The 15,203-nt window shown below is 45.5% G+C and overlaps 1 long non-coding RNA gene across 1 annotated transcript; it reads left to right on the forward strand.

Annotated features, from left to right (window-relative positions):
• The first annotated feature begins 970 nt into the window (after window positions 1-970).
• Window positions 971-12,793, forward strand: LOC144101551 (uncharacterized). The gene is made up of 3 exons (XR_013308012.1): window positions 971-1,110; window positions 1,351-1,646; window positions 12,478-12,793. It is a non-coding gene; the product is annotated as an uncharacterized LOC144101551 (long non-coding RNA).
• The last annotated feature ends 2,410 nt before the right edge of the window (window positions 12,794-15,203 follow it).

The following is a 15,203-nucleotide window of genomic DNA, read 5'->3' on the forward strand; positions in this document are numbered from 1 at the left end:
TATTATAATAAACACCGTGAATGGAAGGCCGTCTACATCGAAGGCGATTACCGTTTTGAATTTTCTGAAATGGCATTCTGGGTCGAAAATACTCTGAAGGTGGAATTGAGCTGGCTTTGCCGCTTCCCCCTTTTATTAAGATGGCGTTGCTCGCATTTTTAAATCAGCAAATACCTGTGTAATATGTATTTTCTAGCGTTGAAGAAGTTGACGTGATTTCGGGAACCATACCACGCGCAGCGACGCCACTGTATGTGAGCAACACGAGGACGGAACTGAGCGAGCTTGAAAAACCGTATTTTTGACGGTTAATACTTGGAACCACAATGCCGATTCGCAGGATTTTAATTAGGGTTCACCTTCAATGCTAATGGCTTTCTGTTTTGCAATAATATTTTTTGGCGTAGAGAAAAAAATAAAAAGTGATTAGTTAATTAATAATTGTCTCATTATATAGCACAATCCTGTGGACAATGCGCTTTTTGTTTTATAGAAATGTCATGCTAAAGACCCGCCGACGTATCTGTCGCATTTTTTAAATAAAGATCTAAAAAGAACAAAAAATCGCTCAGTGTAGGAAAAGTTTTAGTGAAAAGAAAAGGAAATGTGAGGCTTTTTCTCTTACTCCAGACGAGGAAATAAAATCAATAGGTTGTTATAAAAGAAATTCAGGATGTCCCTGGGCTACCTGCATGCTTTATTTCTCTAATACACTTCGTCACTTACCTTATATTGGATTCAATCCCTTTAGTTTTTTCTTATACCCGACATTCATCGAAGATTATTTACGCCGTTCGACTGTTTTACTTTGCAGCCTACATGAGGCCCTTCCACATTGGCCCATATATCATCGCACACGCTTTGACTACCTTGTGGCAAAATGAGCGGTGGCGGGAGAACTCGCACCCATGACTAGAAGAAGTAGCGCGTGCTGAACGCTGGCACGACCAGCTCGCCATACGTCTTCAGCCTGCTGCGTGCAGCTGCGCTTTTGCTGGCTCCGTTGCCACAGAACTACCCTCATCATCCAAACGCAGCATTGCCTTTTGTGCATCACAGTCTCGCCTTATTCCGCAGTGCATACCGCAAGTCTGGCTCTCCTTGGACTTGGTGAGCATCATCCTGCTTTCGACCCTTCCTGCGTGGCGCCATCGCAGCAGCACTAAGCCTACCGGGGCTGAGAACCACGAGCAGGGTGGCCCTAGCGTTCGCTGCTCTCCCTAATCGCCTGCCGCCGGCGTTCTCCTTGACCTGCCATCGCCAGCTGCCATATAAGGCAGGGGCCCACACCGAGCCTGCTTTGTGGCCTTCTGGCAATAAGACAGGCCTCATGCTGCGTCCTCTTTGCAGGCCGTGACTGCAAGACATGGTCATGATGCTCGAGATTCGGATCTTATCCTGCCATCCGCGGCTGGAAGAGGAGTTGCGTCCAGGCGGGCTTGAGCCGCAGGCACCTGACGTGCCTCGGCGTGATCCTGACGGGATAGTTTCGGCAGTCGGCCCTTCCGTAAACCAGCAGCAGCTGCTCGGTGTTCTTGCTGCCGCTGTCAGGCGTGGAACGCAACGTCTCGCGCTAAGAGGTGACCACATGGTTAACAGCCAAATGGAAGACCAAGGAGGGCGCGGCTTGGGTGGAAGGGACACAGGTAAGCAATCTTTGGGCGCATGCTCAGAGACAGTCAACATCACCAGAAAGCACTGCTCCTGTCTTTGAAAGAATATTTTTTTGGCACACAAAAGAGACCAAGTGCAGCATTCTTTTACAAAATTTCGAATAGTTGAAGATAGTAAGTTGCTGTTAAGGAAATATTGAAGGTAATGGTTCATTCTTTCAATACGTAGTAATATGTTTCTATTGACGTTTTTTCATCACGAGTAATGCGCAATTGAGACTGCCATAAAAAAATAATCGGGAACGTTTTCGGCGGTAGCAAAAACAAAGATAGCAAAAAAATGCACGTCTGGCGCTCGGACTTCTGCGGATATTTTGATTATTACAGTGATATCTTAGAAAATATGAAAACTGTGCTCATAAACTGTTTCCCGTAGAAATACGCCTTTGTCCAGTATTGCTGGATGTGGATGCGTTATTTTTCCTTTCTGGGATGAGGCGCAACATAGCAGTGCCTTCCGTAATGGAGCGTAAATGTGTACGGGATTTTAATCCGGAATGCTCGCAAACAAGTATTTACGCTCTTAGATAAAAAAAGGTTATCCATTAATATCTATAAATATGCGAAAACGAGGTATGCGCTTGTCCATATAAAAAAAAACAAACTTGGATGGCATGACCTCTAGCCAACGTTGTATCTTGAGAAAAAAAGTCGCCAATCAAATGAAACCTCACCGCAATGACTGGTTGGGCAAAGGGGAAAAGAAAAATATACACGATTGAGGTTAACTAACGCATCGTACAGTTTTTCCATCTTAACGGGGCTTTAGAGAAAGCATTAAACCGAGCTTGAGTGCCTCTTTCGCCTGAAGACGGGCGCCAGAATATAATCCCGAAGTAGGGAATATAAACTGACATGTTCTAAGCTAATGTAATGAGGTAGAGGGCACATCTATTTGGTGCGCTGGCTGATGACCATGAATATGACAATCATCTTGGATACAATTGGGAGCCGTATTTTAGGTTTTCATTTTTACTTTTATTCATTAAATTTTTTAGCGAATATTGTTTCTCTTAAAAGAAACACCAGATTATTTTTTAGTTATATAGGGCACCCATGCGCGCTCAAAAGTGACGCATAGCTTACCTTGCCTTGTTTTTATTGAAGGGGAGTCTATGTATAAGTCATTAATACAAAAACTGTCGTATGGAGTAGAGTTGGTAGTATGAAATACTACATTCGTATAAAAAAAGTGACAGCATAAAAGGTAGGAGGCCGTGAAGTATGACAAAAACTTAAAAAGAAGTTTTTTCCTAAAATCGGTGTTGCTCAAAAACAGAAACAAGCAAAAAAGCAAAAGTTCAGCAGCGCAAAAAGAGACATGCCTGGCTTTGCAATGTGGAGCCTCTCTACTGGCTTTCATGTCAATATAGCTCTTCCAAATTTTTATAAATTCAATTGCATTTGCTGGTTTCCCAGGCAATTTATTCATCGTAGTAATATCTCCTTCAAGGTTTGCGTAGCTGACGATCACTTAGAAACTACAAAGTCTGCAGATAACCAAGTGGTTCTCTTCAGCGACAAACTAGTGCACCATTATGATTCGGTTCCAGAGCATTTCAAGTTTTTAATCGACAACGGCTAATCATGTCCTAGTGACCGTGCTTTTCGTTGCTGAACTTCCATCATTCTGGAGGCGATTTACGATGCTGCCTGGTTTTATGAGGTCCTCTGACGCTTTCGCGGCAACACGTATGCGATTCCGTATAACAGCTTGCTTGGTCTTGTCTCATCGCTTACTGAAAGTCCTCTTCTTTAGCACCTGATGCACCGCAGGCCGGAGAAGCATTCTATTTACCTTCAAACTTAATGGGCTGCACAAAAATGAACTCTCGAAAACACTACAGAGGATTTGATAAAATTTTTGAACGTAAATAAAAACAGTGATAGCATGACGTAGATAAAACTAATTAGGCAGCCTCGCATAAAGCATCCCTTGATGGGGTGTCAGGCATATGGACTAATAATCAAAATGCCCTGGCTGCAAATCATTTATTGGGCTGGCTACTTGTGCCCTCTAGCGAAAATAAATTGAGCTCTGGGAGGCAATAAGGACGGGCAGTGGGCAGTCGGCGTTTGTGTGTTTATTTCGTCCCCGTTTTTTTTCGTGCTGCTATGATTATTTCAAGATGGATCTATACCAACTAGCCCAACTTCAGTTCTTTTGCCTTGTATACTGGATGCTTCAAAGTGTTATGCAGCTGATGGGCGAAACCACCGACATATTGTTCGCCGCTCTATGGCTCAACCTCGAGTATTTATTTTAACTTTGCTAAGCATAAAGCATGTTCCTTTCAGCAAGTTCTATTTATTCTGGAAACAGACCACCTGCGGGGTCATTTTGTAGCCATAGCTACATTACGGTAACATTTCGAGCCTTCAGCGTGCCAGCGCCGTGGCGGTGGCGGCGCTAAAGCCCCACAATGAAGCAAAATTAAAGCAAAGCTTTGAACTTTCCGTCTAACCTCCTCTCCTTGCTCCGCCGGATAATCGAGCCTCCCATTGGCCGAGGTGCCCGTGTCATGTGTCAGCGCGCGCTTTCTTGCTCCACAGCACAACCGTCGCCATTGTCACGGGAGGAGTTGTGCTTCGTTTTCTTTCTGTGCAACGTTTTTTGTGGGAAGTGTTTTTCCATCTTTAACTGCGTCTACGCGTTGCGGCGACGTCGAGATTCTTTTGCGCGTATGCATGCAAGAACCGAAGAAAAAGCAATGCTCTCGCCGCAAGGGTGTAACTTCGTAAGATCGGGCAGGAACGCATTGACAATGTGCTGGATCCAGGACCTTGTGGGGTGAGTGGCCGTTCTTCAGTTGTCAGTCGTTTTTTTTTCGGTGATTTGGTGCGAAGCGTGAGCGACTGCAGTCTATCTTCGCCGTAAATGCTGTTTGGCATAGTTGTAGATGGACTTGCTCGCTCGCAGGCTACGAAGGTTGTGCTTCTTGCTGTCTTATGCCCACCGTGCCAGGTCTGCTAGATTCTGCAGGTGCAGCTTTGATGATGTGCGTATATCGTGGCGTGTCGACGTGGTAGCAGTCAGACTCGTTTGGAGGCTCGACTCGATAGTTACGCTTCATATTGTTGTAGCCCCCATGTTTACGTTGCTCGCGTTGGAGGTCTAGCTTCCATTGCTGCAGGGATTTTTCTCGCAGTTAGACTCCTTCGCTTACGAGCCACAAACCAAAGAGGCGCTTGTCACTGTTTGATACCCGCTGAATATGATGCTCGCAATAGAGCTCTAGCTTTGACGTTACGCGCATTGCTTGCCGTGATTGTGTCGTTACAGATGGACTCATTCGCTTAGGAGTTCGATAGTGAAAGGGTGGTTCTCGCTGTTTGAGCCCATGCTGTTCATGAGACTCGCAGTACAGGTCTATCTTTCATGTTGGGCGCATCACTGGACGTATATGTTTTGTTGCAGTTGGACTCCGTCGCTCATGAACTCGACGCCAAGGGGGTGGTTATCGCGGTTAAAGCCTCCGCTGTTCATGCCGCTCGTGATTCAGGTCTAGCTTTCATGTTGCACGCATTGCTCAGCGTATTTGTCAGGCTGGGTTCATACAAAAACCTTCGTTACTGTGCACAGTAACACAACTTACGCTTGAACACTCGATATCTGCGAGGATCACAACTGAGAATGCAAACGAGGCCCTCCGTTAAACATAGTTGTAGACATTTCCGATTCAAGGCCGTCGTCACTGCCGAAAATTCGCGCAAAAGTCACGCTGCGTGGAACTTTGTAACGGGGATAGATGTCAAATGAATCACCAACGCAGGTGTGCGCTCACTGATCCTGACGATTTCCAACGTCCGTCTTTGGCAACGGGCTTTTGTGGGGCCTGCTACTGTGGTAACACTTGTACATGTTTTTCATGTTATCAAAGATCGCGCTGTCTACATATTTTTCGTGCTTTGTATTGTTTCTCGTAAGGTTGTGTGATACAAAATCTTACTTTATTCGTCTTAGGATCACTTCACCGAAGACCAGTTTGAGAGCCATGTCTTTCGGAATTACAGTATAAAGAAATTAAGGCCGGATGCAGAACGCAAGCATTTTTTTGCATCGAATGTGGCCCACTCCGAGGAATGGGAATGCTCGGAACCTAACACCACACGACGTACTACTTTGTAATCACGTGTTTGCTTGTTACCATAACAAACCTTGCAAAAACATATTTCTCGTAACTGTCCGAAAGGATAGTTGGTTAAAGCTGGTCAGGTTATAAAGGTTTGGTTTCGAGGCATTGACAATTTTTCAGCAGAAATACGGGAGACTTACCCCACTTTATTTTCTCCCATTTTCTTCTTGTTTTTTTCAATTTTCACTTCAAGCAACTTCGAAAACGAACCAACGTGTTTGCTTTAGGAAAAGCTGAGTAAATTCGAGTTTTGATGTCACAGCATTTTAGTTGTTTTTCTTTTGCACGCTACTTCAACCGAAAGCGATTTATTAACTGCGGCAGTCCAGGCTACTGCGCGTTAGGCATAGAGGTTACAAGAGGGAAGGCAATGTTCTCTTACAAGCCATTATTGGATATGCTGACCGAAGAAGATAATCACGTAAACAAGCAGCATTCGAATGACTCATGCGGTGCTGTAGCTGTTCATGGTACAGCGTTTAAATGTCTTTTTTGGTTGCTGTTAATCAACCCAAACTATTAACCCTATATAAAAGCTCTGATCACAACTGTGTTACTGTGCTCAACTCTAGGGCATCGTATTCGTATTTACAAACAAACATTACGTGGCTACCGTCAGACGGATATATTTAACGGTAGCCTGCGAGGTGTCCGAGGTATATTAAATCTAAAATATTCTCCAAGCTTTCCTGCACTGAAACAATTAAAATTGAGACGGGTAATCATCTACACACTGAAAAGCGCAGCCCGTTGCACCAGCGAACACGCCTTTGAGAGAATATGCTATAGGAGCATTAAACCACCGTCGATTCAAATAAAACCTAGGCCGCAAATCTAGTCGCATGTCGGTCAAATTCCTCTTTCTTAATGAGACTGGTCAAAACACGCCGGTTGAAAAGCACTACAGCGAGACATTCACTATAGTGCCGCGAGCTCACTCGCTCACTCCGCTTCCACCGTGAGCACCGCGATCAAAGCGATCGCAGTAAGAAATTTCAGATAAAGCAGCGCAACGTGGGTAGGGGCAGTTATTTTGGTAAGGTATTGTTGTATCTCCCATGCCATGCGGCCAAGTCAGGGGAAGAAAATGTAACCAAAATTCATTTCTGCGCGCGGTCCACTGCGCGCCAAAGCGCGAGCGTTGGGAGCACCAACGCGCTGAGTATATTCGCTATAGTGCCGCGAACTCGCTCGCGCACGCCACTTACAACGTATGGTCGACAATGAAAGCAATCGCAGGACAAAAAGCTTCGATAAAGCAACGCAGCGTTGGTCACGGCAGTTATTTCAGTAATAGATTTTTAGATCTTCTATGTCATCATGTCATTTCGACCGAAGCCAAGGCAAAAAACGCTACACAAAATTCATTCGGGCGCGCGGTCTGCTGCGCGCCAAAAGGCGACGTTGGGAGCGTCTGCTAGTATCCCCCTTCTTAGGTTCCGCCACCGTCGGCGCCCGGAAGGAGCCGAGAGAAGGAGCTCCGGCCTATGAAGAGTAGGGAGCAAACGTAGTTACTTTTTGTCTAGTGAGGGGCTTTAGGCGGCGCAGCCAGGGCATAGCGGCGCCGCATCCACCACGTGGTCACGTGGTTCGGGGGAGCAGCCGGCGGCGCGGCGCCGTGGCTGGTCACGTGGTTCGTCTCGTTGTTGGTCAACGCCTACGACTCTCAGCCGCTCACCGGAGCCTGGAGCAGAGAACCCGCGCTCGAACCACACCTGGCCGCGATCAGCACGGCAGCAAGGTTTCAAACAGGACAGGCCTATCAGCAGGAAACACAGACGTGCCAGCTGCCTCCAGCTGAATGATAACTCGGACAAGCGTCTTGAGAGCGAGCTGCTGCTGCTGCTGCCTAGTTCCTTGTGAGTGTGGGATCCGAAAAAAAAATTGGTGGTAGTTTAGCTCTGGTTAAACCCAGATTGACGCGATAGCTACAGCTGGCCGAGTGGAACTTGCTTAGCTGAATTGCAAAGTCAGTCTTTCGCCGCTCCGTTTGGCTGGGCGTTCCTTCATCTTCGTCCCACTTCACATAGCACGTGTGCACAGCAGTTGCAGCTTGGTTTTGACGGCGCGCCGCGCCGCCGGCAGCGGCAGCTGCTCCACACCACGTGTGGCCAACCAACATGCCTGGTCACGTAACCAACAACCTGCCGAACCACGTGGCCACCCACAGCGCCGCGCCGCCGGCAGCTGCTCCGCACCACGTGACCAACCATGTGACCACGTGGCGGTGGCGGTGCCGCCACACTGAAGCCTCGATAGGTACTGTAATGCAGTTATCGCTACAAAAAGTGCTGATATTGTTCGCTGCCCTTTCATCGTTCCGCACTACCCTCTTACTCCGGATGCTAGTTTCAGGTTTGCGTTGCATCTCTGACAGCACTAAACAGAGTGCCTGCTGTTGTCTAGAAAGCCTAAAAGCAGCGGATCTCATTTCGAAACCAGTGCCACAGCAAACCGCGAGTTGTGGCTGCAGTCGCAACTTTCAGGGTTTAAATCATGGAATGAGTTGCCAATCAGCGTCTGAGTCGTACAATGCACCACCTTTCACTAATATGCGGACCACAGGCAGACTCGATTGGAAGCGGATTTTCGGCACAAGCTCAGCGATGCGTTTTGCCACCGTTACCGCTGCTATGCTCGGAGAGGAAACGTATGAAAAGCAGTAAGGCGTGCATCCTCTCGGTGACCAACGCATTGGCCACAGCCGTTACTTCTTAAGACTGAACGCATAGGGTGTTAACCGTTAGTGCGCAGCAAATGGTCCTGTTGGGTGCAGCCATTAGTTTGCCGACAGCAAAGTACGGATGCAACTGTCCTACTAAATAGAGCAATTGCCAAAAAGAATATCATGATAGATTCTTGCTTCAAAGAGTAAAGCGCTGCCTCTTCTGTTGTCATAAACGATTCCCTAGGGATCTTCCATTAAAATTTTCTATAAAGGTCTAGTCTGCTTTTTTCCATCGAATTAATCCAGTTTTTGCACTGTGTTTCTTCACCTGCCCTTTATACCTCTGTCTCCGATTGGTATCCTGCATGCGTACTGGTTTGCAAACTAGTCCTTTTCCGCAACTCTGATTCCTTAACCCAAACCAGGAGATATTTTTATTCCGCTGACCTGCGTATCTTATAGCTATGTATTGTAAGCATCTGATCTGTGGGATCTTTAAATATCCTAAAAACTGCCTCAGTAGCGTTAAAAATGAAGCATAAAACTTCTCCAGAAGTATTAACCATAGTCTGTAGGCTTTTCTCTTTATTAGCTAGCAGTAACAATACCGTCCGCAGACATAACACTCGGGAGCCTCTGCTCTGCGACAGTTCCGCCTAATTTGTGCGAGAGCTTATAGTCAAAATAATTTTTTGTAACCATCTCTAATTATTTATCACACAAATCATGAACAACAGCTGTGGTTATTTCCAGCCCAGCCTTAGTCCTCTGTGTACCTCGACTGTTGTCGCACTTCTGTCATTTCTTCTGCTTTGTCGCTAGCTGCCGGGCTTAAACTATTTAACGTGGCAGCGTGAAGGGTCTTGAGCTGCATTAAAGCTGGCATTGTTTGCCGTGGCGAAAACTTCCGATGGAAACAAAGAATTAATAAAATACACGAACAAACGAAAGCATATTCGAATTGACGCGAAATTTCTTAGAGAAGTTTCTTTAACCAAAGGAAAGTAATTGGGCTGAAAAGAAAAAAAAAAACGGGGTTAGCTTGAGTTTTGGTGGGAATCGAAGCCAAGGCTTTCGGACTGCGACATGCGTGCGGGCTACCTATAGGATACGAAGGCTCATTGGCGCAAGCTGAATAAACGCGGAGCTAGTGAGGGCGTTGTGGACTTTAACTTGGTGAACTGTCTTAGAGGCATGTACTAATGCGTACGTGAGTGGTTATGAGTATGCTAATTGTGATATAAGCATTTATGTGAGTGTTGAGTAGGCGGTGCAAACAGGACCCGATAAGCTATCGCGTTCTACCCTTAAAGGCGAGTCTTAAGGATCCCCTAATATGGCTTTTTCAGGGCGGGAAACAAGCCTCTGCATTTTGTCTTGAGGAAAATAACCTGCATAGTCTGCATTTTATAAATCCAACATTGCTAGGCCTGCCCTACACTCTTCTACAATTCGTGGTGATATGAGGCCAATACAAACAATCTTAAAGAATGAAAACACGTCTTTTGAGCGGTGGTAGAGACTGTTTACCAGCAATTACCTGGATAACTGACTGGAACTCATTCCACAGGTGCGTACGAAAGCTAACGAGAGTGGATCCGTGGAATATGGACACAACCCATAATCTCAAGAAACTCAAGAAAGTCTTTTATTTACAAAGTTTTCCGTCCTCCTCCTTAAATAATTTTCAGCCACGCTTCCTTTCTGCTTAGACGAAGTTGATTAACTAGCTTGATTAGAATTTGTGTATCCGTACGGTGGTGCATATAGGAATATTTCCCTCCGCTGTTTTTTCAGTTTGGATTGCTCAGTTTTAAAACTCCTTTCCGTCACGCTGTTCTGTGCTCAGGGAGATTAACCATTCTCGCTCCTAAATCATTCAAATGTAACTTCAGTAAATATTTCACGGCCGAAAATATGCCAGAATTTTTTAGGACGGATAGCGGTCCACTTCATCTGGTGAACCGGAAAAAAAATCTGTAAATACAACAATGCTTACATTCGATCGAGTGTCGTAGCCCATCTACACGCCGTCTGGCGGAAATACTGCCGGCCCTGGCGGGCCTAAATGTCTGTGTGGCGCGCAGCCATGCGAGCCTATACGACATGCTGTGTAGACTCAGGAGCAAGAACGTGCCTTCCTGAGAGTTCAGAGAGACGTCTTCTATTGATTCAGTCTTTCTACAAATGAAATAATCTACAACCGAAATTAGAAATTGTACTTTTTCTGTAGAGTAAAGTAGGAATGAGAGGCGAACATGCATATGCCGTACTTCGCCGCGAGAAGCTCTTTCCAACGGGTGCATGAATGTATACTTTGGTACAACCTTTACCCAGAAATATGAATGACACCCCTTGTAAACAGAAGCCAACTGCAAAAAGGCAAACCATTTTCTTTACTCATATGTGATAATCGCGTTTGATTCCGGCCAGACAGTACATTTCCTTCGCTTCTCTATCTTTGTTTGATGTATACAAAGACAAGTGCAAGGAAACATGGAACACAATATTGACTGTGTATATATACAAAATCTTTCATCACACTTAAATACACATTAGAAAAAACTAGCACGTAAGGAAGCACAGAATGAAACGACTTACCTTAAAGAATCATATACCACTCCTGGCATGTTGTATAAAGCTGTAACTGGGCCACCGCCACAAGTGATGATGTAGCGCCGAGTACGCGGCCTATTTATGAAGCATGCAAGATGTTCGTGTAGATCACTCGCACGTTATCGCACGTAATACTATTTTCGCGAAAAATATTGCTGATTTAATGCCATGCATCCGTGGCAGGCCATTTGTGAGCTTTTGCGTACAAAACATGAATCACGACTGGCCTCGGATATCTACTATAGAATGCACACCATTTTGTGACACCTGGGAGGACTTGCAAGATGTTTATTAAGTACTGCTATGTAGCCATAATTTGAAAACGTCACAGCGAGTTCTAAGGAGAATAAATAGGTGCATTCCATGGGCTGTCTGGATTGGAGGGAAATAATGTAAATTGGAGGAGAAATATGTTATGATCCTGTGCGGTGCAGCAAACGTAGCGACTGGCCATATCAGGGTCTCGCCAAAAAGGCCGAAGCGCTGAAAAGCTTACACGTATGCCCTATTTTTAATATGCTAGGCTAAAGTTGAGTCTGGAAGTGAGGACGACGCCACTTGCTTTTTGCTACGTTACCCGCAAGGCAGGGCAGAAAATCGGACACGTTGATGTTAACCCTGGGCAGCATTGGATCCCAGAGTATCACTATGGCTGCTAAAGTTCGGAGTGCAAAATGTGCTCTTGAAAATACTTCCTCAATTTCATCAAATATCTTGCAGAAAACAATAAATTGCAACACGAACTGTGCCAACGCAAGGATTCTTGACCACTCAGTTAAAAGCAGGCAGGTTTGATCTGGGAACTTTTGAGACACCTTTTATTATGGCTTTCATTAGCCTCCGCAGATTAAGAAAACTATACATAATATTAACGTTCTGAAATTACAGGGATCTTTTAAGTTTACATAATTTCTTTACATTTAAGCCGCGGTATAGCATATCAAATGTGGTAGCAACCGCAATGTGATGTTTACTGTCTTGTGATACACCGTTCGTCGAGATACTCGCAAAGTCATTGTATTTATTTGTTGAATTCCTTTTGAACGTTAATTCTCCTCTTTATTTTTCGCCTCTGCATTCTGTGCTCGTAACGACCACCGCGCAAAAAAGTGTGATTCTCCCCTGAAATTTTTCGGCTGCTAGTACACATTTTTCGTCCTTTTCTTTGCTACTCTAACAGTGTAAGGACTCAGGTGTTGCTTGCCACTTTTAAATAGATAGTAAAGAGAAATGGACAAAAATAAAAGAATCCTGTCTGAATTGCCACTAATAATGCTACAGAAGTCCTCGGAAAACGTAAACGACTTCGTAAAAGTGGTTTTCTGCTTGGTACCCCAACACTAACGCTTTCTAAACGGCACTGTTGGCTTCTCATTTTTCCTAGCTATCTCGGCCATGGAAACATGCTGTCCTCGGGCGGATCTGCCCATGGGAAGGATGCCATCAGGCAACCTGGCGGCACTCCGTACGTGCTTGGGCGCCGGGAGAGGCTGCTGAGAGGACCCCGCATGGTTTTAGCCGTGGACAGCGTGTTGAGCATGCTGCTGGGGGCTGGGTTAATGACAAGGGGCTGCACTTCCTGGGGTGCTCATTACTGCTTGGCATTGAGGTGGGGCACCTGACAGGGGCGTGTGAAACGTCAGCTGCCTCTAAATACCATCCTTGGCTGCTGCTGGAGCTGGGCACGGCAAGGAACTAGCCTGGCATTTTATCCTGTATTAGGATTTTTATTGATTTCGTTATCATCAACATATATAAGACATTGAGTAAAGACAAAATAAAATTCTAATTTATTAAGCGACCATGATGCGAATGGCCTCTTTGATAGTAGAAAAATTGGCGGTGATTTAGCTGTGGTTAAACCTGGAGAGGTACCCGATTGCTACAGCTGGCCGAATGAAACTTGCTCAGTTGAATTCGCTGGGCGTTCCTTCTTCATCTTCATCCCACTTGACACGGAGCATGCGCATAGCTGTGCCGGCGACAGCAGCAGCTACTCTGCGCCACGTTGCTGGCCACTTGACCAACCAGGTGACGAACCACGTGATCAGCCATGGCGCCGTTCCGCAGGCAGCTGCTTCGCACCACGGAACCAACCAAGTGAGAGCGCGGCGGCGCAACCACGGGGGGCAGTGTAGCCACAGGTTGGCGGTGCAGCCACAGGTCGGCGGCGCCGCTGCGCTGAAGGCTCGAAGTGCTACCGTAGCGTAGCTATCGCTACAAAAGTGATTCGTGAAGCTGGTTTCACTCGATGCCTGTTCTGAAGATACTGGGCCGTAATTTGAAGTTGCGGTCATTTAAACGCGTAACAGTGCATCTCAGGATAAAGAATATTGATGGAGAACAGCAATACGTGTTTTTTTACGGCACATTAAAGATCTAGCCAGTCTGTCTTGATTTCCCACTGCCCCCCTTACCATACAAACAGGCCAACAAGCAGAAAATAAAACTTCATATTAAAACTCTAGTGCGGAAACAACTCCTCCGTTTAATGTTATGTTTTACGTCGCACACGAATATTGAAAGCAGCCTCGGAAATTAAAATGAATGTGACCCTATTGTGAAGGTCGGTAATGATGCCTGCGCCAGGGGTTGTGAACCGGAGTGCTTGTTCTGTGTTGGAACAGAGAATTGACCGAGATAATGTTCGTAGGCACGAAATGTTTCAGTGTTGTTACATTTTGAAGTTTTTACTCCATTCAAGTGTGTGGTGTGAACTGAAATCAATTACCATGTGCACAAGCCTTCGCTGGTTGAATTATGGTTTTATCAGTGCTTTTATTACTGCACGAGCTTTGCGAATACATGAAGGCATTGAAAAGAGTGTAACTCCGTAATGCCACTGAGACTGTCACCCTCAACCTGTATATGTATTGAGGTGCACAGCAGGAATTGGTGTAAATGGGATAAGGCTTCCTCCTTCATATAAGCTTGCTGTAGATCACAGAGGTTTGAGGAATAGGAATAGTTGATACAAAATCATTACACGATGCAGATTGCTCTAGCTGAGCAAATATCTTCTAGTTAAGCATTCTTGTTTTGGGCAAGATCAAGTTCAATGGTTCGTAGATGTCTTAAGTGCAAGCCAAAATATTAGAGGGCAAATGAAACCCAAGGAAAAAAGAGCTTCAAACAAGTAACGCTGAAATTTAGGCTGCCAAGAATAAGCCATAGAAGAATGCTGAAACTGACAATGGCAGTAAATGCAGCGGTTAAGAATGATGCGTGTGGCATCGTTAAGGTTATTGTCAAACCTGAAAATGTGGCTTCACTCGAAGCTGGGGCCGAGCAAATTTTTAATACATGAAGCCAAAATGCATGCTCTTTCAAGACGTTTGCAAGCAAATCATTCTCTGCAGCGCCCGCAACTCGTCAAAAGCGCCAAAATTTTTCGGCACACAGTGCTGTGGGTAACAGTGTTTTCGAAAAAGAACAGATATGAATATTATTACGGTGAGCTACAGGTCTCTCAATAATTAAGGAGCCTAACAAAAATAGGCACTAAACTACTAAACATTCGTTAACGCGTCTGCTACTTAGCATGCCATCGCTGTATTGTGATTTACTACATTAATGAAAATGCTATTGCCCAAAAAAACGCTCTTCAAGCTCAAAAATCTTATTTTCCAAAATTCTGTGAATTCTTAGGTAAAGCACCCTGCATAGCTATACTGCTATGTGGGCCATTTTTCCCGAAGGTAATTTTAGCAAACTTTTCGCTGAAGCGGGCAGCCTAGCAAAGTCACACGCACTCCTCAGAGCCGGCGACTTCAATGCGAAGGACCCTACCTGGGGCTACCAGAAAGGCGAGAAAAAGGAGCAAGTGATATGCGTTGCAGCAGCAAATACAAACTGCACCCTGATAACGGACGAGAATCGGCCAACGCGACTAGGCAACAGCGTTGGCCCCGACAACTGTCGAGGCTTAACCTTTGTTAGGGGAGCGCGGCAGGCCGAGTGGGAGAACCTGCTGGAAAACCTAGGAAGCGACTACTACGTGCTAAAAGTAACGCTGGAGGCAGAAAACATAAAAAAGAAGATAGGAACAGACCACATCACTGACTGGGACACTTTCCGAAGCAATAGCAGACAGCTACAGGGAGAAATTAC

Source organism: Amblyomma americanum, chromosome 1 (assembly GCF_052857255.1).
Source record: "Amblyomma americanum isolate KBUSLIRL-KWMA chromosome 1, ASM5285725v1, whole genome shotgun sequence".
NCBI classification, from domain to species: domain Eukaryota; kingdom Metazoa; phylum Arthropoda; class Arachnida; order Ixodida; family Ixodidae; genus Amblyomma; species Amblyomma americanum.